This window comes from Dermacentor albipictus, chromosome 1, assembly GCF_038994185.2.
Source record: "Dermacentor albipictus isolate Rhodes 1998 colony chromosome 1, USDA_Dalb.pri_finalv2, whole genome shotgun sequence".
Classification (NCBI taxonomy): Eukaryota; Metazoa; Arthropoda; class Arachnida; order Ixodida; family Ixodidae; genus Dermacentor; species Dermacentor albipictus.
The window spans coordinates 234,320,632-234,346,834 of NC_091821.1; the positions used below are offsets into that span (position 1 = coordinate 234,320,632).

The 26,203-nt window shown below is 47.4% G+C and overlaps 1 long non-coding RNA gene across 1 annotated transcript; it reads left to right on the forward strand.

Moving 5' to 3' along the window:
• The first annotated feature begins 4,090 nt into the window (after positions 1-4,090).
• Positions 4,091-11,138, forward strand: LOC135901281 (uncharacterized). The gene is made up of 2 exons (XR_010564079.1): positions 4,091-4,468; positions 10,606-11,138. It is a non-coding gene; the product is annotated as an uncharacterized lncRNA (long non-coding RNA).
• The last annotated feature ends 15,065 nt before the right edge of the window (positions 11,139-26,203 follow it).

A 26,203-nucleotide genomic window follows, 5' to 3' on the forward strand; every position in this document is an offset into this window, starting at 1 on the left:
AACTCTGTATATGACTCACTTTTGCCTTTCTCATTTTCTCGAAACTTCCGACGAAACGCCTCCGCGGACAGCCTGTACTTTTTTAGCAGACTCGATTTCACTTGGTCGAAATCCTCTGCCTCCTCTCTATCCAAGCGAGCGACTACGTCGGCCGCCTCGCCGGGTAACAAAGTGAGCAAGCGCTGTGGCCACGTTTCCCGAGAGAACCCCTGCTTCTCGCACGTTCGCTCAAAGTTAACCAGGAACAAACCAATGTCCTCCCCAAGCTTAAACGGCCGCATTATGTCAGTCATTTTAAACAATACTCGTTCTCCTGCACCGTGTGCCTGATTTCCATTACGAGCGCGTTCCATCTCTATACCTCGAGACGCTTCATTTCTAAAGCGTGTTGACGGTCACGCTCTTCTTTTTTCTCTTGTTGCTCTCGCTCTTTTTCTTTCTCTTGTTGCTCTCGTTCTATCTGTTTCTCTTGTTGCTCTCGTTCTATCTGTTCTTTACGTTCACGCTCATCTTTCTCTTGTTTCTCTCGCTGTTGCTGTTGCTGTTCTTTAAGTTCGCGTTCCTGTCTTTTTGCCGTCTCACTCTCCTCAATGGTCTCAAGGCATTCCGACAGCTCGTCATCCTCAGCTCCTAACTCAAGAATAGCCCTTAGCAGTTCTGGTTTTCTGAGTTTGTCTGAGACATCCAGACCCAACTCTCTTGCAAGCTCCAACAATTTCGGTTTGCGCAACGACTTCAAATCCATGGCTGCTCTGAATGCTGCTTTCTCTACTGCCTACTATTGTCTTGCCGCAACTAACCCGGCAGCAACGACAACCACAATTACCAGCTCTGTTTCTGACACTAACAAAAGCCTGGCAAAACTCAGAAGAAGAAAGTCCCGCACTCACCAAACCTCGCAGCCAAGAATTCAGCGCAGTCGTTCCGCTGCAGGCAACCAGTCATCACACAGGGCTCGTTGCACTGCTCCCGGATGGTCGTTGTGCTGCTCAGCATACAGTCAACCGCATATCTTCGCTGCTGGCCTCCGTTGTCGCGATCTCACCGCTGGCAACCAGCTGTTTGATCCGCACCGATGGCACCGGCTGTTGGAATCTCAGTGCTGACACCCGTTATTGCAATCGGACCGCTGGCGCCCGTTGTCGCAAATGGGTCGCAAGCCCCAAGGGTAGCGTTGGCCTGGCGGCCTGGGGCACACTGGAAGCATCCGAAGGTCCCAGCAAAGCATGAGGCGACTGCTAACAGAACAACTTGTTTATTCTAACATCGCAAAGAGCGGGCGGTCAGGTCGACCGAAGTAGAGAGACGGGAGAGCACGTTACTCAACAGAAGAAATCGGAGCCTCTCTCCTGGCGTCCGGGGGCAGCTGCTCTTATACTCTTGGCGTCGCGGGCAAGAAGGAAGGTCACGGGACGACACCACGTGACAGCAAGGCACGGACGGACTGAGACATGTAGAGACGAGTGTAGTGACGCATCAGCCGGGCCGGCGCCGGTCAGTCCTCCTCGCTTCACACTTGGGGAGCTCCTCTCCCCGGCTGCCGCGCTTTGACAAGCGTGGGCACACACACACACACGCACACACAAAGACACGTGGCACTGAACATGCCGGGACGCGCTCGGCGAGGATGCGTCGTGGCCGCTCCGAACGGGCCAAAATGTCCGCCGCTTTGAATGAAGCCCCGGCGTCCGCTGCATCCGCGCAGGCTACACCGCGCGTCGTAGGCGAAACGTAACACCCTACAGGGCGCATACTTAGTGGTAAGCTTTCTAGTTCTTTTCCTCCGCTGTGAATCAACGTCTTTCCTCCGGTACAAATACAACACTCTCACCGGTTGATCAACCGGGGAGAGTGAAAAATCAACCGCGCCGCGGTAGATTTTTCGCCCTCTGTGGCGATCGCTGGAACTTGAGAATGTGTGCGGGGCCGACGCCATCTTCCAACACACACCGAACCAGCGTCGTGACTTTGCAGTGGAGAGTGTTTCATTTTTACACTCCGCACGTATTTAAGCTCTCATATATTGCTATAGAGTATCCTGCGGGGCACTCACGCGCCGTGAGTGCATGCAGTGACAAGGCTCTATAGAGAAAGAACGCGTAAGGTAAGGGGTTTAAATCTACTCGGTTGTTTTTGACAGCTTATAAAAGATGGGCATACAATCGCTGCCCCAGCAAAGGCTCCATGCACTTCGAGGCGCAGCTTCTACTATAAATGATTCTATGGGCACACATATCCGGGCGTATTCTAGCGCTCCGGCTTTGACCCACCACAGTGACGGTATCGGCTCGATACTATATGTTGCCACGTACCTTACATTTTGTTGTTGTTGTTAAGAGTGTACGTCAGTAGTATAAATGCATTTTGAATAAGCGACGAATATCTAATTTATGTGCAAATAACTACGCCCACAGTGTAATAGGATGGACAGCTTGAGAAAAAGAAAGATACAGCTCGGACACGACGAGACTCTAAGGAGACGTTTGTTTGTGTTGTCTAGTTCGACTCTCGCCCTTCCTGCGCTCTAGATTTTTTTTTTTTTTTTGGCTTACATCAATTCCGAAATGTAAACAATGCACTCGCGTGCAGTACTAAGATATTTCTCCGGTCTGGCACACGTTTCAATGGAATAAGTGTGAGCATTCCAAAAACGTTTCTCTTCTATGAGGTGCTCATAGGTCCCATCCAAGAAGATGGTTCAGCTACGAATTTGCTCTTTTTTCGGTATTTTATTTCCCCGCTCTCCCTTCTTCGAACGCAACAGCCAGCTTCGCGACAGTGCAGCGAGCGTTACGTCGTCCAACCTGTGATAGAGGACAGTTTATGCGTGTTGGATAGCATGTACGGTATACAGAAAAAAAAAAACTTCCACCCCAAATATTGTCGATAAATCCCTTTAACTTCACAGCAATACTACGAACTTAAAACCTTCGTACTCTCGAGAAGCGGAATAGATAATTTTTCTTCTTGTTCCTAGCCGCCTTCCATACGTGCAGACACACTATTACCGTGTTAGACACAGGGCTTGATTTATACGTACCGTGAATTCTTCCAAATTAAGGGTATATATATATATATATATATATATATATATATTTCTTAGCAACAAAGCACCAGCAGGAGAAAATAATTAAGCGCCTTCGAGGCCACTCACCTCCAGGCTTCTGCGCAATTAATTACTCATTATTCAGCGATGTTGCGCAGAAATCAATAATCCCTGCCGGGCCGTAAAAGTTCTCATTTCGGAAGGAAACACTGCGACTTGCGTTGCCGCTGTGCCCTCGCACAGATTTCGAAGGTTGACAAATTAATCCCTCCTCCTGCTCTCTCCTCCACAGGAAGACAGGCAAGCACGTAGAGAACAGAAGCAACCTACGGGAGGCAACAGTTTCCGACGAACCGACAGTGTCAAAAGTGGCCGTAAAAGATCATACTTCGTCATTCTCTGTGCGTTGTATAGCATGGAAGATTTGTACGTGCAGCAGGCTGGCACTGAAGACGGTGCACGCTATGAAGCCATCTACTCCCGCGCGCCGCCCGTACGCGTGTGCTTGCGTGTGATCCCTCGGTAATTTCAGAGTTTGAGAGGCTGGACACGAGTTCTCGTCACTGTTTTTGCGGAAGCGTGATTTTGCAAGCGTGCCTCAAGCGGCTCGAAAGCGTAGTCCCTGCACGCATAAAGGCAATCACACTGATCGGTGGTGTGTGCCTCAGTACGTGACGCTCTGTCTCATTACATTGTGGAGCACGATGCCCGCGGACAATCGTTACGTGACGCCGGGAGGTGTACCTGGCGCGATGAAGAGGCTCACTGAATAGTCTTCTTGCCCGACGCACCAAACACCGTGTCTTCGTTGAACACACACACGCGCGCGCGCGCGCGCGTTTGTGTATGTGTGTGCGTGCGTGCGTGTGCGTGTGCGTACGTGTGTGTGCGTGCGCGCGCGCGCGCGCGCGCACTTCCTCGCAAAGTGGCGGACGCGTCTCATCCGATGTGTTTTGTTTATATCAGAATTTTCGAGTGGGCGATTGGACTGCAGTGCAGACAGATTAAACTTGATGTATGTGCGGTAGCGAATGCAGTAGCGAGCAAAGGTGGGGGAGACAAAAAGACAAGGAAGTCTGTCTAACGGGGCTGTTGGACCGTCTTCTTTTATTTTGCGTTTGTAGATGAATTTCCGCCAGGAATAAATACCTGCAGGTGCCTTTTATCCGAGCGTGCGTGCGTATATAATGGTTCGGCCACGAGAGACTGGCAGCGCCCACACAGGACAATTGGTAAACGATGCATCTCGGGCGCAGAAAAAAAACTGTGACCGTGGCGAAAGGCTGAGAACGTTATATTGGCTCATGGCGTGCGCAGTGCCCGCAGTTTCAACGCGCCCCGTGGCGCTTGCTTGCCGGCGGAGTCTGACCGCTGCAAGCGAAAGGACCGGTGACGGCGAAGCCGAGTGGCCGTCGCGGAATGGTAACTCGTTGCTGGATGTGGTGCTGCGTGCGGCGAGGGCCAATTTATGGCCACCACACACTGGCTACACGGGCGGCGGGTACTGGGCAAAGCTTTTTTCCGAGGGCCGCTGAGTTATGGCGGCCCCATCGGCCGCCTCCGCGGTGTTGTGCGCCGCAGCGGCGCGCCGCTACCGGCAAACAAAACAAGTCCCCTAACTAACAGCGAAACCTGCGGAGAGCGGAAACACAAAGCGGACGAAAGGTTGCCAGGGGCAACGCGCCAATCGTCCCGCGGCGCGGAGGCGAAAATTCCGTGGTGCCGCCCCGAGGTCCCCCCCCCCCCCCCCACGTGCACCGCATCTGGCGGCTTTCGGAAACGAACGGCGCACGGGACATAAATCGCGGTCACACACGCACGCGCAGGGACCCCCGCGGCTCCGCTGTGGCTCGTAAATTAGCTGGCCGCGACTTTCCCGGCCGCGCCGATAAACAGAGCCACAACGGAAAGCTTTTTGCACATTGGCGACATCAAGCGAAGTGCGCGCTTCCGACGGATGGCCGCCGAATGTAATCAGCCTTTGTTGCGGCGCCCAGTTATCTCGGCCCGTGGGCGTAAAGTCGTGACCTTCCCGGGGGCTTTTAGCTCGATTTCCAGGAGCCCTTGCGTGCACTACTTCAACGGCGCATGGTGCGCACGGACAGGGCCTGCCGCGAAGCCTGCTTTCAGCACTGCTCGGCTCACAACGGGTTCTCCGAGAAAGAATCGACGTCTCGGCCAACTGCCCTGTTCGCATCGGCTGCACTTCGTCTGAGGCGCAGCGCGTGTATGAGGCAGCATCTTGAGCAAAGATGTATTTGCAGGTCTGTGCCGCCACCGAGAGCCGTTCCACGAGCGTGAAATTGTTGCATCTCTCTTTTCCGAGACGTCTAGTATACTTGGTTGGGCGACATAGACAGTACTGTGGCTGCACTTCACGCTGAAGAATGTGTGGTTCGAACAGCGGAAGGCTGGAAATGCTGCGGGGTCGGCGAGGTCGTACGGAACACGTAGCCCATGTTGCACGCGAAACCGATATAGGATAGCCATTTGTATCGAAGTTGTTCGCACTTTTACCACAGAGCAAGCGGAAGCAGAGCTGGTTATCATTTTTCTGCGGGTTTATTTCGCTCCTTCCAGCTACATTAACCTGTCTCTCCCTCTCTCATATCCACTCGGCGCCTTTTGCAGTCGCTTGGTGACCGCGGCGTTGGCGCGAATCTCAACGCGTTGAGTCTTGTATAGTACCGAACTTTACTACAACGAGTCAGATAAGATGGAGAAAGCTGGTCCCGGTACTCTCTTTCTTGACGGAGAACAGCACACGCGCGCCGGTTGACATTCTTTGGAGACAATGCTCCGACGTCTGTGCCGACGGGCCCTTGGCCGCGGCAGCGTCAGTTCCGTTGTTAAAATGGGGGGAGGGGGGGGGTCGAAAGATTCATCTATGTTTCACTTGTTTCCATGCACAGTTATATAAATTTTGCAGTACACTTATTCGATGACACGCAAAATATTATGTGTGATTTTCGGCAAGAATTATACCGATTGCTTTCTTTACTTTAAAAAAAAAATAAAGAGAAAAAATATTCATACGGGAGCGTATTGCGGAGCCGTATAGCGACTCACTAACAATATTTACTAAGAATATCTACTTAAGTTGCGCTTATGTAATCGAAGAACAAAGGTAGTAAAATCATGTTGTCATGTTGTCATGTAGTCATAAATACTAATACTAGCCAGGGGCGAATCCCAGGTAGCGTCAGCAGGCGGGGGGAGGGGACTCATCAGAAGAAATTAATAAGATTAATCCATCTAAAAGTACATTTATAATCTTCAACTCTACCTCTAAAGCTTCAACATTCTCTCCAGCAATTACATTTCATCACTCAAATCAGGCACGTACCCAGGGGGGGGCCCGGGGGGGCCCGGGCCCCCCCCGAAATCAAGTGGCATACCCCCCCCCCCCTCCCCACCCACGCCACCACTCCTCACACATTCCTAAAGCGCCGCCAGATTAATGTTGAGACTTGGCAGCTGTTCATCGGTCAGCCTTATGCTGCCTATTTCACTCCTTTTAGATGGCGGTAGTTATCGGCATCTCTTGTAATGTGAAGGACAGTTTTCTCATAGATTCCGCACCCGCGCGATTAACTCGAGATGCGTTCAGTTGTCAACATCTATTCCACCGTCACGCGCATAGCTCTTGCTTTTGTTAGTTCAACCTTCTTTGTTTAGGCTGATCCTGGGACCAGAAGAGGGATGCGGCTGTTACTTAGCTGGTCTGTATACTCTCATGGAACGAGTTGCGGCCGGACAAAACGCCAATTGCGTTTAAGTTTTCCCTGTGCTTCATTATTTCCTTGAGTTACTCACGGCTCGCCGCGACGCTGGCAGATGCCCGGAACCCTATACACGTGATATGGGTTAGATAAGGTGGGAAATAAAATAATGTGAAAGAGCGTCCATCATGAAACCCTGCAATAATCCTTAAACCCATTAGCAAGATGACTGTCGCCCGTTAGCTCGTCTGTTTTAGAGCGCAGCTCTTTGGCGTCCGTTCCTGGGTTTCGCGTCGTCGTCGTCGTCGTCGTCGTCGTCGGCGTCGTCGTCGGCGTCGGCGTTGTCGGCGTTGTCGTCGGCCTCGTAACCAGCTCGCCTCTGCCGCCGCGCTCCGCCGCCGCGCATGCGCCGCTGCTCCGCCGCCGCGCATGCGCGCTGTCGGCTCTCCGGGCGAGGGAGGATGATGGAAGGGAGGAGGAGAGACTGTGGAGGAGGGCTGGCTACACAAATGGCTCTTTGGCGTCCGTTCCTGGGTTTCGCGTTGTCGTCGGCCTCGCAACCAGCTCCGCCCCCCTTTCATCCCCCCAGCGCTAGCAGCGACCGACTGATACCGCTTTCGTGAGTCCGCTACCGCACTCACGAAAGACGTCGTGCACTTCCTGCAACTCGCATTAACCGTCCATCGATCCACACCGATGTTAGTAGTGGGGGACTTTAATGTTGACATAAAGACAAACAGCAATTTCCTAACACTTATGCGGGAGAACATCCCGTTCCTCTCGCTCGTAACGCGTCCCACGGCTGTGACAACCTCGCGAGGCACTTGTATAGATCTCGTCTTTGAGAATCAAGCATTGGTGTACCAAGTCGAACATATATCAGTCTATTTCTCCGACCACAAAGCTTCCTTCATGACTGTCAAGAACTGTTAATGGAGTCTTTGTTAAAGGAATACGTGTGAAAAATAAAAAAAAAATTCTGTGATAGCGCATACATGTGTTGCTCGATTTCTTTGCCTCAATCTATCGAAAAGGTGAAACAGCTTATTTGCTGCGCTCAAATTTCGCATTAGGAAGTAACGTAATCGTCGGTAATTTTTTTCCCTAATTGTATAGCGCTTTTCGTGCAAATTTGGCAACTGGAAACAAAAATCGCAAGGAGTTGAGAAATTAAGCGATCTACTAAGGGAGAGAGCCAACGCAATAACCAAAAATGTTGACTGTTGTTTATGAGACTATTTATGGATCAACATCTTTTTATTTAAAAAGGAAGTAGAGGAAACGCCGCCGGAAGTGGAGAATAATTACTTGCTTTGAATGACGCTTCTACAGTTATCGGTCGAACCGCCTCACGTAGCCACTTCTCTGCTGTGCTTATGTGAGTGTTTTTCTAACCTTTCTCGGTGAGCGCAGTACGTCTAGAATCGCAGAGTCCTGCGCTCTACGCGGTTGTATGGGAGTGGCGGCCGCACAGCGTTACGCAATTCGCAGAACTGTCAAAACTGATCAACAAGGCGAAAATAACTGCTATTCCAAACTATAACATGAGAAAGACTGAAGAAGCCGTAAAAAATGAACGCAGCCTGAAATCAGTAAAAAAGAAACCTGGAATAGGACAAACCATGATGTACGCACTAAAAGATAAGAAGGATAATATCATCAGCAATCTATAGATACCTAGATACCTATAGAGAAAGGGGTCAAACAGGGAGACACAATTTCTCCAAAGCTATTCACTGCGTGCTTAGAAGAATTCAAGCTATTAAACTGGGAAGGCTTAGGAGTAAATATCGACGGCAAATATCTCAGCAACCTTCGGTTTGCCGATGACATTGTTCTATTCAACAACAATGCAGACGAGTTACAACAAATGACTGGATACCTTAACAGAGAGAGTGTAAGAGTGGGGTTGAATATTAATATGCAGAAGATGACGATAATGATAAATTGCCGGGCAAAGGAACAAGAGATCAGGATCGCCAGTCGGCCACTAGAGACTGTGAAGGAGTACGTTTACCTAGGTCAATTAATCACAGGGAACCCTGATCATGAGAAGGAAATTTACAGAAGAATAAAAATAGGTTGGATCGCATACGGCAGACATTGCCAGCTCCCGACTGGAAGCTTACCATAATTATTGAAAAGTAAGGTGTGCAATCAGTGCATTTTGCCAGTGCATATGGGGCAGAGACTTGAGAGCGAGTTAAGGACCACGCAAGGAGCGATCGAACGAAGATTGCTAGGCATAACGTTAAGAGAGAAAGAGAGTGGTTTGGATCAGAGAGCGAACGGGTATAGACGATATTCTAATTGACATCAAGAGGAAAAAATGTAGCTGGGCAGGTCATGTAATGCGCCGGTTAGATAACCGTTGGACCATTAGGGTTACAGAATGGGTACCAAGAGAAGGAAAACGCAATCGAGGGCGACAAAACACTAAGTGGAGCGATGAAATTAGGAAATTTGCGGGCGCTAGTTAGAATCGGTTGGCGCAGGTCAGGGGTAAATGGAGATCGCAGGGAGAGGCCTTCGTCCTGCAGTGGACATAAAACATGATGATGATGATGATGATGATGATGGTGGTGGTGATGATGATGATGATGATGATGATGATGATGATGGTGGTGATGATGATGATGGAGGTGGTGGGCCCCCCCCCGAAAAAAAATCCTGGGTACGTGCCTGACTCAAATTGTATGCTGTTGAGCAATGTTCCTTCCTTGGCGCTATTTTAGACTCCAACTTAATATATTCTAAACACATTTTGTACTTTCAAGAAAAAAAAATGTATATGGGATAAGTCTATGATAGGCGATAGGCATAAGATACGCCTATGGATAAGTCTTGAGCTATACCTCCTTTTATATATCTAACCCAACATGTACCACCTTCGTAAATAATAAATGTTCTTTTCATTGAGTGAGAACGCGAAGCAGGGGGGGGGGGGTGAGGGGGTGAAGAGCTTAGGGCCCACTCTCTGTATGCGCCATTGAGACTAGCACCCCTTTCTGCACATTCATCATGAAAATCTGCTGAAGGAACGTACTGGAGTTCCACGTAAGATTATCCAGAACTGGAAGAGAAAGGCTCCTGGAAAACTGGTAACTCCAATGCATTTTGTAGGACGTTTTATGGACGCATATCTCGAGACTGGCACTAGTTTTACAATTTCTGCTAAAGCAGGCAGAACTTCACAACAGCTCGGCTTCAATTTCGCAATTATTTGCCCTAAAGTGAATAACTAAAAGGTTAATTAGAAGTAGTAGTACTATCAGTAGTGTTTTATTTGTCTTTTATAGATATTTACATCGCAAAGGAGTATTAGTAAATATTAGTGAATTAGTGAATATCTTCAGGTAATACACCCGAAGAGGAGACAATATGTGATATATGCTCCACGTAATCCTTTAATTACACTCTTCAAAAGAAAAAGAAAAGCTGTTATAGAAAGCATTGAAATCTGCACCATGAAGCCTACTCAACCGCAGAGACCTCATCCTGGCAGAACAAACGAAAACCGGTGAAAATTTTGTCAGTTTTCATCATAAGTAGCGAAACTTCGAAATGTAACATGGAACCTTGAATATTCACAGTTCAACATCACTGCCCTGCTTGTGAACTATAGTAGGATGAGGAATATTTGGCACTCCGTAAAAGAGACATCAAGTGGAAAGCTCAGGCGTTCATTAATGAATATCGCCTCTCTAAATGCCGATCAGTATTCTCTCATACAAGCGTACGAAAAATAAGACGGTTTAATACACACGTATGATGTTACTGTAAAATTTATGTCAATATTGACGTATTCATGATCCCTTCTATGTTCGCCGTTTTCAGACGCCACTGCTACTCACAGCGCAGACTACTGAGAAGGTGCTTCGTCCGTGCTACACCCGACAGAATTCCAGATGAGTTCCTGCCTCTGCCGCCCGCGAGCAGCCAGGCTATGGACTGTCCCTTCTGGGACAATTAAGTTCCAGAAGTCACTGCGGTTCCTGCATGAGTCAGGCCTGTACTCGCTTTGACGACATGCTCTGGCGAATAGTGAAAAGGAAACTAAAAAAGAAAATGCCAATCCAACGCATTTCTTGGAGCCTAAATACCGCGAAGCTTTGGTATGGTTTATAAAGCATTGTTTGAAATGCGATGATCTGCGTTTTCTCCACGAAAATGCAATGTCACTTTCAAGGTCACACGCAGTGTCCATTCGAGAAATCAGTGCGTTGTATTGCTTAGTCGAACGCAGAGACATGAAACAGTTAAATGCAGTGTGCAATGTGGTGTCCTGAAAGGTACAAGTGGTGTTCTTTTGCCATCACAGAACGGATGCTTTGAAGTCAGTCTATATGCACTTTTTAGTTCAATGTACGCACACTCGATTGCGCACTCGACAAACTTTGTGATGGCAATGTGAACACAAAATCCACTGGGGTAAGATGTGTGATATCCATGCGACGAGGTGCGTATAGTAACCCTCACGCTTAGCTTCAACCACTAGTCCTCGCTGCTCCTGATCCATGGCCCACATTGCACGAATGCTTAGTTTTGCGATTCGCTTCAAGCATATGCTTGGCATGGCGCTTTGCAGCAGATCGAAGAGAAGCTATGGAGGACAGCACTATGGCACACTTCGGCGTTTTTTTTTTATTCGTTGTAATACGTACATTAAGAGTAAATAAATGCATGTTATATATTAGATTAGGTTATCGGGTTTTGCGTGCCAAAACCGCGATCTGATTATGAGGCGCGTCGTAGTGGGGTGCTCTGGATTAATTTGGACCACCTGGAGTTCTTTAACGTGCAGCTCAATCTAAGCACATAGCTGTTTTTGCATTTCGCCCCCATCGAAATGCGGCCGCCGCGGCCGGAATTCGATCCAGCGACGTTGTGCTTAGCAGCGTAACGCCATAGTCACTAAGCAAGTACGGCAGGACCAACTGCATGTATATAGTAATATAGTATAGTACACATTATACTGCATATCAGGCCCAATAATGGCGACATGGAAAGTGGGCAATGGAAGCGCGAGAGCGTTTTTTGCTTCTTTCCTTTTTTACTTTTTCGAAGAAGAGAAACGAAGTTGGAATAATGCTTGCACAAAAATACCGAACTCCTTTATGTTTTCTTCTTACTCTTTTTTTTTTGTTCTTGTTCACTTGCTAGGGCACCCGCCGCGGTTGCTTAAAGGTTATGGTGTTGGGCTGCTAAGCACGAGGTTGCGGGCTCGAACCCCGGTGCCGTCGAGCGCACTCTGCAGTGAGTTTCACTGAACCTTCTTGTGCAGCAGCCTCCGAATGGCACCATCGTCGAGCGACGCTTGCTCAAAACGAAGCCACAATGACACTAAATTCAACCGTGTGACCGGAGAATTAGCCCCATGCACTGTCAGCGTTTTTTGAAGTGGGAAGCGCACGCTTGAAGGGGGTGGGGGGAACACAAATGGTCCCAACGAAACCCGTTTGGAATGTCGGGACTGTCGTTACAATGTAACCAAGGGACGCAGATCATCTGTTTGCCACCGCACCAAATCCAGGCGCGTGCGACCATCATCCTGCCGGACTCGCATAAACGGATGCGGTCTCGGCTGTTCTCCCACAGCCGATTTATAGCGCGCCCGGATGCACTGTTGACGTGAACCGATACGACAGGCGCCATGTTGCAGAAACCGTGAAATGGTGTGTATATCGATGACAGTAAATAACTAACTAACTAACTAACTAACTAACTAACTAACTAACTAACTAACTAACTAACTAACTAACTAACTAACTAACTAACTAACTAACTAACTAACTAACTAACTAACTAACTAACTAACTAACTAACTAACTAAATAAATAAATAAATAAATAAATAAATAAATAGGCACTTGAGGCTAACAGTTCCAGATGTCAGATTTTAAACGGAAGCCTTCTTTGTACCCCCCCCTCCCCCCTTGCCGACTGTGGCTGCTGCCATCTTGCCGAACAGCCCATACAGAGAAAGTAAAAAGAATGGTCAATTGTATCGAACCTCGGTCTCCCGGAACAACAGCACGATCGATGTTCTAACGCCGGCTAGCTCCTTGAGACACGTCGCGCTCGCGCACGAGAGCTTTGTGGCGTCAGGTCTAGATGCTGTGATCGGTACTGTGTCACGTTTCTCCGCCGCTTCGTTTGACAGAACGCAATCATCACCGAACACGCACGCGCTCTCTTCGCGCTCTCTTTCGTCTTTTCGGCTTACCGACGCTTCGGTTTGCGCCGATTTCGACACTGCGTCAAATCTGCATGATTGCCTAAATAATGTCGAAGTCAGAGCAGTACAAATCATGCCTAATTTATTTATTTATTTATTTATTTATTTATTTATTTATTTATTTATTTATTTATTCAAAATACTCACAGGCTCCAAATAGAAGTATTGTGTGAGAGGGGCATGTACAGAAAATGAAGGACACAAAAAAGTAGCTCATGCATTATTATACAATGGGTAATAGTTTCACAGGACGCAGAGAAGTAATGACAAGTATAAAGCTACAAATAAAGGCCAGAAAAATATTGCACAGTATACGCAATCTCTGAAGGAACATTGAAATGGCGGCTAAAAGGGTAATTAACAAAGTACAAGACAGTGAATAAAACAGTTCAGAAAACCAGAGCAGTATTTGGTCTTTGAAGACTGTAGAGTCATGAATGGCAACGATGCGATCAGGAAGAACATTCCAATTGCTTATGGCACGCGGAAGCGCTGATGAATTAAAAGCCGTGGTTCGGCCAAATATGCGCTCAAAGCTATGGCTATTACAAAGACGACGGGATGTACAATGTGGTTCGGTAAGGGGAAGAGTAGAGGATACTGACTGAATTATTTTGTGGACAAGACAGAGCAAAGCGACCTTCCTTCGCAGCTATAGTGTCGGGATAGCGAGAACTTCTGGTAAGTAACGCTAGTCTGTCGGTCATATTTCCTGGTTATAAAACGTACCGCGCGGTTCTGAATCCCCATTAACGTACAAAGTACGCAGATACATTAGTTAATGTCATAATGAAGTAATACGAATCAATATATAGGAGGTATAGTGCTTCCTTTCCCTCCTCAAGCAATTTCATTACAGAGAAGACAATCTATCATCAACATATATCGTCAGCCTACGCTTAAGAACTCGGACGCGACCCTGCCTTTCCTTCTTTCTCTCTCGCCTCAAGATTAGAGAAACGCGCTTTTTGTCCGCGTTTCAGCTTGCTCATAAAGCACAGCACCATCAGCACTATAAAGGAGCCGCTATCATGTATGTGCGTGACGTGGCGTTCCAATTAAACGCACGATGTCATACTGCCACGTGCGGGGATCTTCTCTGAAGATTCACGTTCTTTGTGCGTGACTCACAAATGATTAACTTTACGAAGTTTGTTTCAGCAAATACAGTAATTTTACCGCTACTCTGAAACGTCTTTGTACCAGCCAGCGCGGCCAACAAAGACGATGACGTCAAAGAAACGGAGAAGGCGGGAGCGTGGCAGTTATTTAATTTTCGCGAGGACGGGGCTTTCTTAGTAAATCATAATTAATGAACAGACTGCCACACTCATATACTCTTTTTCTAGGAACGTAGGATGATAACTCCGTTTCCTTCGCGGAGGTGCGTGGCTGCGTTGTTTCGTCTCAAGCTCGGTATAGTGCTCGCACTACAGCGCTCGAGAATAACTCCACATTAAACAGATACAGTTGTGTTTTCTCGGAGAATCAACTCTCTGCCGGCGTGCGTGCGTGCGTGTGTGTGTTTGTGTGTGTTTGTGTGTGTGCGTGCGCGTGCGCGCGATATTACAAGGAGCGGCGTGCGAACTTATATAATAGATCACCGAAAGCAAAGCGCCAAGACAGCAATATTTTAATTGAACCTCTGCAAGTTACACGAAACTGTGCTTACGTGCTCAGCGAAAGCGTTACCTACTTGGTATTCCATGCAGTCTGGCTAAGCTCAATATCTTTTTTTTTATGTTGTGTGAGACTAATTAGTGTGAGACTAATTCGTCTCTGCGTCGTGCGCACATCCGGGCGCATCTGCTCCGCGTCGCGTGTTGTCGCACCGCGCACACCTGCGCCTTCCTGCTCACACCTGGCGCCCGTGTCGGCGACAGTTTTTACTCTCGGCGCAGGGCCTGGTGCGGGATCCCAGCAGACCCGGGACCTGTCCCTGCATGATTAGGTTTCTAAACATGATGGAAGACTGCGTGCGAATGACGTCGTCCTCAGGAATGGGCGTTAGGCGCCTATAACAGTGAGGAGGCGAAGAGTGTCGCGACGGAGTGTACAGGAGCTGAACTCGAGAGAGCCTGGTTCGCTACAGGGCAAGATGATACCGGTGCTTGCCAGTCGACAGCGGGTTTCTCCTGTCGCTCGTTCGCGTGCCCTCTGCAGTTGCATACTACACCCGCGCGCAGTTCTTCAACGCGTGCGCAGCGTTGAACGTGTGTTTGGAAACAGTGACAACGTGGATTATTTTTTTTTAAGTCGCCTCATCATAAAGTTCAAGCGATTCAGCGCAAAGTATTTCTAAAATAAATAAATAAATAAATAAATAAATAAATAAATAAATAAATAAATAAATGGAAAATGAGACACCCACCCAGTCAGCAAAGGCGGTGGTCCCGGGTTCGAATACAAGACCAGGACGAATTTTTCTTCAACTGCGAGGCTTTTCTTTCGAGGAATCCGTATCGATTTCTTTTGTAGCAATGCTACAATTGGGTGGATGTCTCATTTTCCCTCCATTAATTAATTCTCTCCACCTTTCGGGTTTCTACGTCATAAATAAACAAATAAATAAACCCTTTTCTCAGCAGACTTCCCTTCCACACATCTGCATTCTCCTTAGTGCCAACAGGCGGACGGCGGCCAGTAGGTACACTTCTTTTGACAGACGCCCGACCCAACCTACACCGTATGGGCTTTAAGATATGCGAATAAGTACAAATTTTAACAACATTTTGGCGGGAACATATTTTTTTATTGGATCCAAAACCTAGGTTCTGAGCCTTTAATCTTCGTATCATATCGACCGCAAATAACGACTGGGACAGCGGAAGAGAACAGAAAAACGACACGGGCGGCATTTTGTGTTCTCTTCCACTGTCCCCCTCTTTACTTGTGGTCAATATGATATGCAGTAAACACCAACTAGGCCAAACTGAAGCTCTTCCTTTAATCTTCGCCATTGTGATTTCCCTCGATGACGTTTACTGACGTTTTCCAGACCCGTGATCCGGTACCCCATCGGGGAGGGATCGGTTCCTCTTAGGAGATTGGTTGAAGGGCATATCTTAATGATGCGTTTTTTTTTGTTCTTTATTTCTTTTTTTTTCATATGTTACCAGAAGACAGCCACATAGCGCTCCTGCATGCGGCAAAGAAGGAACACGTGAACATGTCACGCTCCTCTTAGGTGGAAATCATCAATGCGTGCGCAACTCGCTGAAGAGTGACTACACCTCAAAGTTCATCTCGGTGTTTCACGCGACCGGAATGAGCGCGTGCGCCATAATGTGCTCGCAGAGCGCTTGGGCGGCAACGAAGGTCCCTCGCATCCGGCCCATGGAGCCCAGACAACGATTAGTGGCGCCCCGTCGGAGCGCATAGCGTCAACGCACCTGCCCTCCAAGCGAACCACTCGTTCAGGTACTCGCAGGCTTGCGCGTCGATGTCGCTGAAGCTGGTTAGCAGCCGACGCCCGCAAAAAAAAAAAAAAAGAAAAAAAGAAAAAAAAAAGAAAAAGAAAGAAAGAAAGAAAGAAAGAAAAGTAAAAAAGGAGAGAGAGAGAGAGAGAGAGAGAGAGAGAGAGAGAGAGAGAGAGAAACACCCGCGGTAGGCCACCCGTGACGTCATTGCGCAACCAAGGGCTGGATGTGCCTCATAGAAAGCACGGCTGACTGATCGCTGCTCAGCAGGGAAAAAAAAAAAAAGATCATGCGCATTTTAGCATTTCGCTCCCGCCTGAATGCGAACCCATGACCTCAATACGGCCGAACATGGCTCACCAGCGCCACGTGCGCGCGCGCAAGAAATAACGCGAAATGCTGCGTGTTCCGGCTTCAACAGCACATAAGTTGTTCCAACATCATTCAGACCCAACTTTTCAGACCCAACAGCATATGACTCTCGGAATGTTTTCTGGAAACACGCAAAAGGTTATTTAATCCATTAGCTGGAGCGTGGGGGTTAAAGAGTTAAAGCACTACACGAGTGTTCTTGATCAAGTAGGCACTTTTGTGCTTGGATACATAAAACGTCGTTTTCTTAAGAAAGCAACTGGAACGCCAATGCATTTATCCGCAAAGTTCGGGAACTAATATCTCGAAACTGGTGTCGTCCGGAGAATTCGTTCCAAGTGGATCCGCCTTGCGAACTCTATACGGCTAGAATTTTTAACTACAATATGGGTCATCATAAGCTAACTAGTGAAAAACTTAATTAGTGTATTTTTGTTGAATAGTCGATTATGCATTTCAATTTTTTGCGCAAGTTATGCTCCCGCCGCGAGTAGACCACCCCATGGACTGGAATTTTGCTATCTGCCGCAGGTAACATTTAAGAATTTTTGAATGTCTTCGCTGAAACACCCTGCAGGCCTATGCATTAATTGTTGTATCACAAAAGGCGAATTATCAAGTTCTAGAATACGCAACCGATTTCTCAACGGCCTATATATCGTATGCGGTGAGGCGAATAAATTGATAATCTTTTATTAGTAAGAAGTGAATGTCGCGAATTAAGACGCCTATAAAGTAGCCAAAACCAAATAACGCGCTCGGCTGCAGCAGTCGTCATGAATACGCGATTAACGCGTACATGAGGAAGATGGGCTGAAAGCTTTTCTACCGTGTTTATTCTAGAGCAACAAAGAGAAATCTTTTTCAAAAGAGCCTACGTTCGTCCTTGCGGCATTAAACAAAATTTTAAAAATAAAAGAAAGAAGAAAAAAGAAAGGGCCGAAGAACAAAACACAAACGAAAAGGAAAGAAGTAAATCACTGTGTAAGGAATTGCACCTCATTGATGTATAGTCAAACCAGTTAAACGAAGAAAAAAGAAATGTTCAAATGAAGTGCAGAAACTTAGCATGAAAAGTTCGAAACGTACAACGGTAATTCTTAACTTTTAACCATGGCGCAAGGGAGCGGCGTTAAAGAGTGGGACCGATATAGCCCATCATACGTCAGGGGCGTAGCCAGCGTAGGGGGGAGGGGGAGGGAGTTATGGGGCTTAAGCTCCCCCCTCCCCCGAAAATTTTTCGTGCTGTCATGCACCGCCGACCAAAGCAATCCCCGGCGCCGGAAATCATTCTGGATTTTGTCTAGAATGCCATGCTCGAAAACACATTTCAGCGCGAACATTGCGAACTCTGGCTGGATTTCGTGGCAACGCCCATGCACCTGGAGTGACATAACGCAATGAGCTCCGGGGCATCCGAGCACAAAGCTTCAAGGGCGTTTTGATGGCGAGCGGACACGTCGCGGCATCTCGCGGAGGCCGTGGAATCTACGGAGCACATGGATTTCAATTCCGAAACTTTAAGGGCATAAAGTTCTCGGTAATTTTGACGCGAAAGGTGCATTGACATTTCCAAAGTCGTGCTTTAGATTTTCAATTCCGGAGCTTCGTGGGTTTAATGTACCTGTAAAGATTTGACGCCAAAGGTGCATTGACTTTTCTAAAGTCGTACATAGGACCATACACCGAGACAAGCCAAATCAACGCACTATCAGACAAGTTGACAAAGCAGTAGCGAGGTCCGATTAGAGAAAGCGTTGTGGTTGATTAATTGTGGCGTCATGTCACAGAAAACAATATCAACATTTTTTTCACCCTGCACCAAAGCATCCATGTCAAAACACTAAAGCCAACAAAGGTAACTACGTTCTTATTTATTTTTTCTACTTTGGCTTTTATTCGCGAGGACACATTAAACCTCTGCAATTTTCTTGTTCTCGCTACCCGCGGGCTACCAGAGGCAGCCAGAGCGCATGCGTTTTTTCTCGTGTTGCCCCGACCACCGCGCGGCGCACACAGCGGGGCTGTTTAAGCTTTTAGTTCCGCCGTGGAGCGTTACCACAAAATTTAGCCTCGCTGTGCATCGCCTCCCGTTGCCTAGGAACCACCTGCGTGAGCACCGAGCCACGTAACCTCCTCGCACCACGCGCGCGTAGGGCGGAGTCGTGACGTCACGGGCGAGCAAAAGCTCGGAACAGATGGCGCGGCGACTCACCTCTCGCCTACTTTATTCCATCTGTACGTGCTGCTGCAATGGGAAGAATGAAGAAAGTCCGCACGCCCGAAGAAGAAGCTGCTTACCAGGAAGAGCGCCGTGCTGCCCAGCGAGAAGCGATGCGTCGCCGCCGAGCTGATCCGAAACACCGTACCGAAGCTGCGGCTGAGAAGAGGCGACGCCGAGTCGAGGATCCCGAGTTTCAGTCCAGGGAACGCGAGAGTCGGCGCTTGAACGCTCGACGTCGCCGAGAAAGCGATCTCCGCCTGCGACTGCTCGAAAACTTCCAGCGTCAAGCCTGCCGAGACAACGACTTAGCAAAACCTAGCATAACCTCGCAAAGCATAGAAACGACTTAACCAAGCCTACCAACAACTTGGCAAAACCTAGCATCAGGCACGTACCCGGGATTTTTGCTCGAGGGGTAACTTTTCTATGCAATAGAAGGGGGGGGGGGTGTACTTTTACTAGTACAATTAAGAATAATGTCCACCATTCGCCATAAAGACGCGTAAACCCGCAAAAGATAAATGAAATAAGGTGTATCTCACAGGTATGCCTGCGAGATACATTTTTCTTTTTCTTGAAGAACAAGAAACCACATCAAATGTACTCACGCAGGAAAGTTGCGCAGGAAGAACACTGCCAAGAACAAGTAAACAAGCGTAAGTGGAGAACAAAGATTTCTAGTAGCATTTTTTTACTTAGCTCTGGAAGCGAAATATAGATAGAGAAATATAGATTTGCGGAAGTATCACAGTTCTTTTGAGTCTGTCGTTCACTGCTCTACCAAGTGCCAAAACCGATTCGTATTGTTATTTGAGAAGTTGCGTAAAGGTGCGGGGCCGCCACTCCCGTACAACTGCGTAGAGCACAGGAAGATGCGGTTCTAGACGTACTGTGCCCATCGTGGAAGGTTAGAAAAACACCTACATAAGCACAGCAGAGAAGTGGCTTTGTGAGGCGGCTCGACTAATCACTGCAGAAGCGTCATTCAACACACACAGATTCACGCTCCACTTCCGGCGGCGTTTTATTATCTACTTGCTTTTTAAATGATAAGATGTTGATCCATAATTATTTTCACAAACAACGGTTAAATTTGTTAATTTTCGCCTTTCCTTACTGTTTGGCTGTTGCCTTGGGTCTATCCCTTAGTAGATCGCTTAATTTCTCAACTCCTTGCGACTCTTGTTTCCAGTTGCCAATTTTGCACGAAAAGTGCTGTACAATTAGGGAAAAGAGCCAGACGAGGTAACGGGTGGCATTCATATTGCTTATGGGTTTAACCGTTATTGCAGGATATAATGATGGACACTGTTTTGCATTATTTTATTTTCCATCTTATCTAACCCATATCCCGGGTATATGGTTCCGGTGATCTGCCAGCGCCGCGGCGAGCCATCATTCGAGGAAATAATGAAGCAAAAGGAAAAGTTAACGCAACTGACGTTTTTCTCCGACCACAGCCTGTTTCACGAGCATACAAACCAGCTGACTACGAACTGAATCCCTTTCCTGGTCCCTAGATCAGTCTAAACGAAGGAGGTTGATCTAACGAAGCAACAGCTATGCGCGTGACTGTTGCAATAGATGCTGACAACCGAACGCATCTCGAGTTAATCGCGCGGGCAACGAATCGATGAGAAAATTGGCCTTCACACCCTAGGAGATGCCGATAACTACCACCATCCAAAAGGAGTGAAAAGGGCAGCAAAATGTTGTCAATAGCTGTCAAGACTCAAGATTGATTTGGTGGCGCTTTAGGAATGTGTGTGAGGAGTGGTGGCGTGGGCGGGGCGGGGGGGGGGGGGGTTATGCCACCTAACTTCGGGGGGAGGCTGACCGCCCCCCCCCCCCCGGGTTGCCTGCCTAGCATAACTTCGCAAAATCTACAAACAAATTCGGCAAGCCGCGTAAAAGCTAGGTGATCACAAGCTCCACTGTTGACTCCAGCTTTCCACCACTTGTGCAAACTGCGGACGTTTTTTTTTTTCTCTCTCTCTCTGGCCGAGTGGATTTCGGCCTGGCAGAGTATTTCACGCTTTCTGGCTAGCAGACGAGAAAAAAGAAACAATGGTCGCTCGCCGCCTTCACTGCGGAGACTCGAGGGATTGCAAAGCGTTCGCTTGACGGGAACACCTTCACTTTGATGCTATCACAACCTCTCGGGAAAATCTTTTGTCTCACCGGTGTAGGATACCGAGCAGTATGCGTATGCTTGTTTGTGCACAAGCGTCTCACGTTTGCTTCGATATTCCTTCGGTAGCCACATTTGGTGCCCAAAGTAGGCATTCGACTGTGGCCAACACGCTTTCCTTGGCGTTTTTTTTTTTTTTCATTTCGGTGCCCCCACCCCACAAAAGAATAAAAAGAAAGGCATCGTTGCAGCGCAGTGAACTATCCCACGATGAAAGGTCGATTTTGCTACTTCTTTTGCGGGAAGTAATGGGCCACGGGACTCCTCATTTGCCAGATACCTTTATTATACTATTGCAACAGCAATTATATGGACACTCCAGGCGCATTCCTGCCGTCGCCGTCACGTTCCATATAAAGTCCAAGGGCGATAACATCGTCAGCGCGCGCCGCATGCTGTATCATGCGAGTGAAAGCGTAGGATGGAAGAGCGGTATGGACGAGCCGACGACGGTGGCTCAGCCTTGTGTGCGCAAGGGAGAAAAGCAGGGAGGAAGAGCACCGCCTTCCGTCGCGCGTGATTCATCGGGGCAGTGGAGGAAGGGGGGCGCGAGCCTCAGGATTTTGCACGATTTTGTCATCTGTGAATCTGTGATTGCGCAACATATTTATTTGCCTTGTTTGACTCATTATATACAGTGACTTTTGGTAGACACAGAGATTTATTGGAGAATTATACGTATATTTAAATATCTTGTTGAGAGGTTTTGTGCATACCTACAGTGAACCTTGTTTCCAGTGACACCTTATTGCCCTTTATGAAGCTGTAGAGGTGAGGGGGGCGCGGACCTTAGGATTCTGTGATGTGAATCTGTGATTGCGCAACACGTTTACTTGCCTTGTTTGACGCATTATATACAGTGAGTTTCGCTTTATATATACGTAGATTTATTGAGAATTATCATCATCAGCAGCAGCATGGCTACGCCCACTGCAGGGTAAAGGCATCTCCCATACTTCTCCAACTACCCCGGTCATGTACTAATTGTATGTCGTCCCTGCAAACTTCTTAATCTCATCCGCCCACCTAACTTTCTGCCGCCCCCTGCTACGCTTCCCTTCCCTTGGAGTCCAGTCCGTAACCCTTAATGACCATCGGTTATCTTCCCTCCTCATTACATGTCCTGCCCATGCCCATTTCTTTTTCTTGATTTCAACTAAGATGTCATTAACTAGCGTTTGTTCCCTCACCAAATCTGCTCTTTTCTTATCCCTTAACGTTACACCCATCATTCTTCTTTCCATAGCTCGTTGCGTCATCCTCAATTTGAGTAGAACCCTTTTCGTAAGCCTCCAGGTTTCTGCCCCGTACGTGCACATGAGTACTGGTAAGACACAACTGTTATACACTTTTCTTTTGAGGGATAATGACAGCCTGCTGTTCATGATCTGAGAATGCCTGCCAAACGCACACCAGCCCATTCTTATTCGTCTGCTTATTTCAGTCTCATGATCCGGATCCGCGGTCACTACCTGCCCTAAGTAGATGGATTCCCTTACCACTTCCAGTGCTACCTATCGTAAACTGCTGTTCTGAGACTGTTAAACATTACTTTAGTTTTCTGCAGATTAATTTTTAGGCCCGCCCTTCTGCTTTGCCTCTCTAGATCAGTGAGCATGCATTGCAATTGGTCTCCCGAGTTACTAAGCAGGGCAATATCATCAGCGAATCGCAAGTTACTAAGGTATTCTCCATTAACTTTTATCCCCAGTTCTTCCCAATTCAGGTCTCTAAATACCTCCTGTAAACACGCTGTAAATAGCATTAGAGAGATCGTATCTCCCTGCCTGACTCCTTTCTTTATGGGTATTTTATTGCATTCTTTATGGAGGACTACGGTGTCTGGAGCCGCTATAGATATCTTTCAGTATTTTACATGCGGCATATATATATATATATATATATATATATATATATATATATATATATATATATATATATATATATATATATATATATATATATATATATATCAGGGGCGTAGCCAGAGGGGGGGGGCTTATGGGGCTTCAGCCCCCCCCCCCCCCGAAATTTTTTCGTGCTGTCCATGCACCGCCGACCAAAGCGACCCCTGGCGCCGGAAATCACTCTGGATTTTGTCTAGAATGCCTTTTTGACGCTCGAAAAGACATTTAACCGCGAAGATTGCAAACTCGGGCTGGATTTCGTGGCAACGCCCATACACCGGGAGTCACATAACGCCAAGCAGTCCCATCCGAGCACAAAGTTTCAAGGGCGCTTTGATGGTGAGCTGGCTCGCCGCGGCATCTCACTGAGGCCACGGAATCTATGGAGCACATGGATATCATTTGCGAAACTTTATGGGTATAAATCTCATAAGCTCTTGATGTGAAAGGTGCATTGACATTTCCAAAGTTGTGCTTTATATTTTCAATTGGTGGAACTTTGTGGGTTTAATGTATTTATAAACATTTGACGCCAAAGGTCTATTGACTTTTCTAAAGTCTTACATCGGAACATACAACGAGACAAGCCAAATCAACACACTAGCAGACGAGTTGACAAAGCAGGCAGCGAGGTCCAATGAGACGAAGCGTTGGGGTGGTTCATTTGTGCCGTCATGTCACATAAAAAAATATCAACATTTTTTTAAACCTACGCCAGGACATCCATGTCAAGACACTAAATCCAGCCAAAGTAACTACGTTCTTATTTATTTTTTCTACTTTGACTTTTATTCGCGAGGACACATTGAGCCTCTTTTTTTTTATTGTTCTCGCTACCCTACCCGCGGGCTGCCAGAGCCAGCCAGAGCGCAAACGTTTTTCTCGTATGGCCCCGACCACCGTGCGGTGCACTTCGGTGCGCGTTCAGTTTGCTCTGGCAGAGGGGATTTTCACCGGACAGGGTTTTGGACGCTTTCTGGCTAGCAGACGAGAAAAAAAAAAACAATGGTCGCGCGCCGCCATCACTGTGGGGACTCGAAGGATTGCACCGCATTCCTTGAGCGGAACCTTTCCGGAAAGTCTTGTTATGCCGCTGTAGGATACTGAGCAGTATGCGTATGGTTCTCAGTGGACCAAGCGTCTCATGTTTTCTTCGGTATTCCTTCCGTAGCCCCATTAGGTGCCCGAAGTAGGCATTAGATTCTGGCCAACATACTTTCCTATGCGTTTCTTTTTTTTTAATTTTGGTGCCTCCGCCTCACAGAAAAAAAAAAAATACATTGTTGCGGCGCAGCGAATTGTCGCATGGTGAAAGTTCGATTTTGATACTTTTTTGCGGAAAGTAATGGGCGACGGGACGCTTCAGTTGCCGGATACGTTTATTATATTATTGCGAAAGCAATTATATGGACACTCCAGGCGCATTCCTGCCATCGCCTTCATGTTTCGTATAAAGTCCAAGGGTGATAACATCGTGACCACGTGCTGCATGCTGTATGTGCGAGTGAAAGCGTAGGAGGGGAGGTGGAATGGGTGAGCCGACGGTGGTGGCTCAGTCTTGTGTGCGCAAAGGAGATAAGCGGGGAGCAAGCGCGCCGCCTTCCGTCGCGTGCAATACATCCAGGGGAGTGGATGGAATGGGGGCGGAATATAGGATTCTGTGAATCTATGATTGTTCAACATGTTTATTTGCCTTGTTTGACGCATTATATACAGTTACTTCTTACATACATCGACTCATTGGAGACTTATACGTACACTTAAATATCTTGTTGCGAGGCTTTGTGTATACATGCAGTGAACTTTGTTTCCAGTGACACTTTTTTGTCCTTTATCAAGCCGTATTTTCGCATTTGCATATCCCATTGTATCTTTGCATTTCTAATGTACGAGGGCGAGTCAAATGAAAGTGAGCCTACCCTAACTGCGCAATAATGGTTCGGTTCATTATCTGCGAGGCACGCGCGCAGGAGAACGGCATGTCTCATTTACAAAAGTGACACACAGGTGTGAAGATAAATGTTCTTTAATGCTCTCATACACTGGGTTGAATATGGTTGCGTCACATAATGGACACTTCAAAAGTTGAACAGCTCGGTGTCGCGAAGTTTTTGACAGCTGAAGGTGTTTCCAAAACAGAAATTAATCACTATATGACTGCCGTGTACGTTGAACACTGCATTTCATTGACCACTGTGAAGCGTTTGAGCAAACGGTTCAAAGGATGTTGCAAAGACATTGCAAGACCGGGCCAAAACCATCGTGCAATCACCCCCCACACAATTTCAAAGGTTCGTGAGCAGCTGAAACAAGAACGGAGGATAAGCATCGATGAACTGGCAGACCGTCTGAACATCAGTCACGGTTCGGTTCATGCCATAATTCATGAGCTTCTCGGTTATCGGCTCTTTGGTGCGCAATGGATCCCCAAGATTTTTATCCATCGCGAGAAGACGGAGAAGTTTCGCGCTGCCTTGACTCATCTGATCGGGTATCACAATGAGCATGACGACTTCTTGTTTGCAACTGTGATCGGGGACGAACCTTGGTGCCACTACTACGAGCCTGAAACACGACAACAAAGCTTACAGTGGAAACATTCGAATTTACCATGCCCAAAGAACGTAAAGGCCATCATTTCCGCTGGAAAGGTGTTGTTGACTTTTTTTTTTCGATCGACAGGGTCCATTACTGATAGAATTTGCTAAATCTTGAGAGGTTATCAATTGTTTCCGATATTGTGGAACGCCAGAACGGCAGTGTGTCGAAATCAAGAACGAACAACGTGGAAAATTGACGAATGGGGTCATCTTGTTCCACGACAATGCCTGTCCCCACGTCGCTTATGTGGTTAATACAAAACTGACAAAGTTCAAGTGGGAAACGCTGCAACATCCGCCATACAGCTCAGACCTGTCACTTTGCGACTTCTACATTTTGGGGCCATCGAAAAAACAGCTCAAGGGAACCAGATACAGACTTTTTGAAGCAGCAACCCAAGGAGTTTTATAAGACGGGAATCACGCAACTCGTTAGTCAATAGGACAAATGTCTAAATTCTCATGAAGACTACTTTTAAATAAAG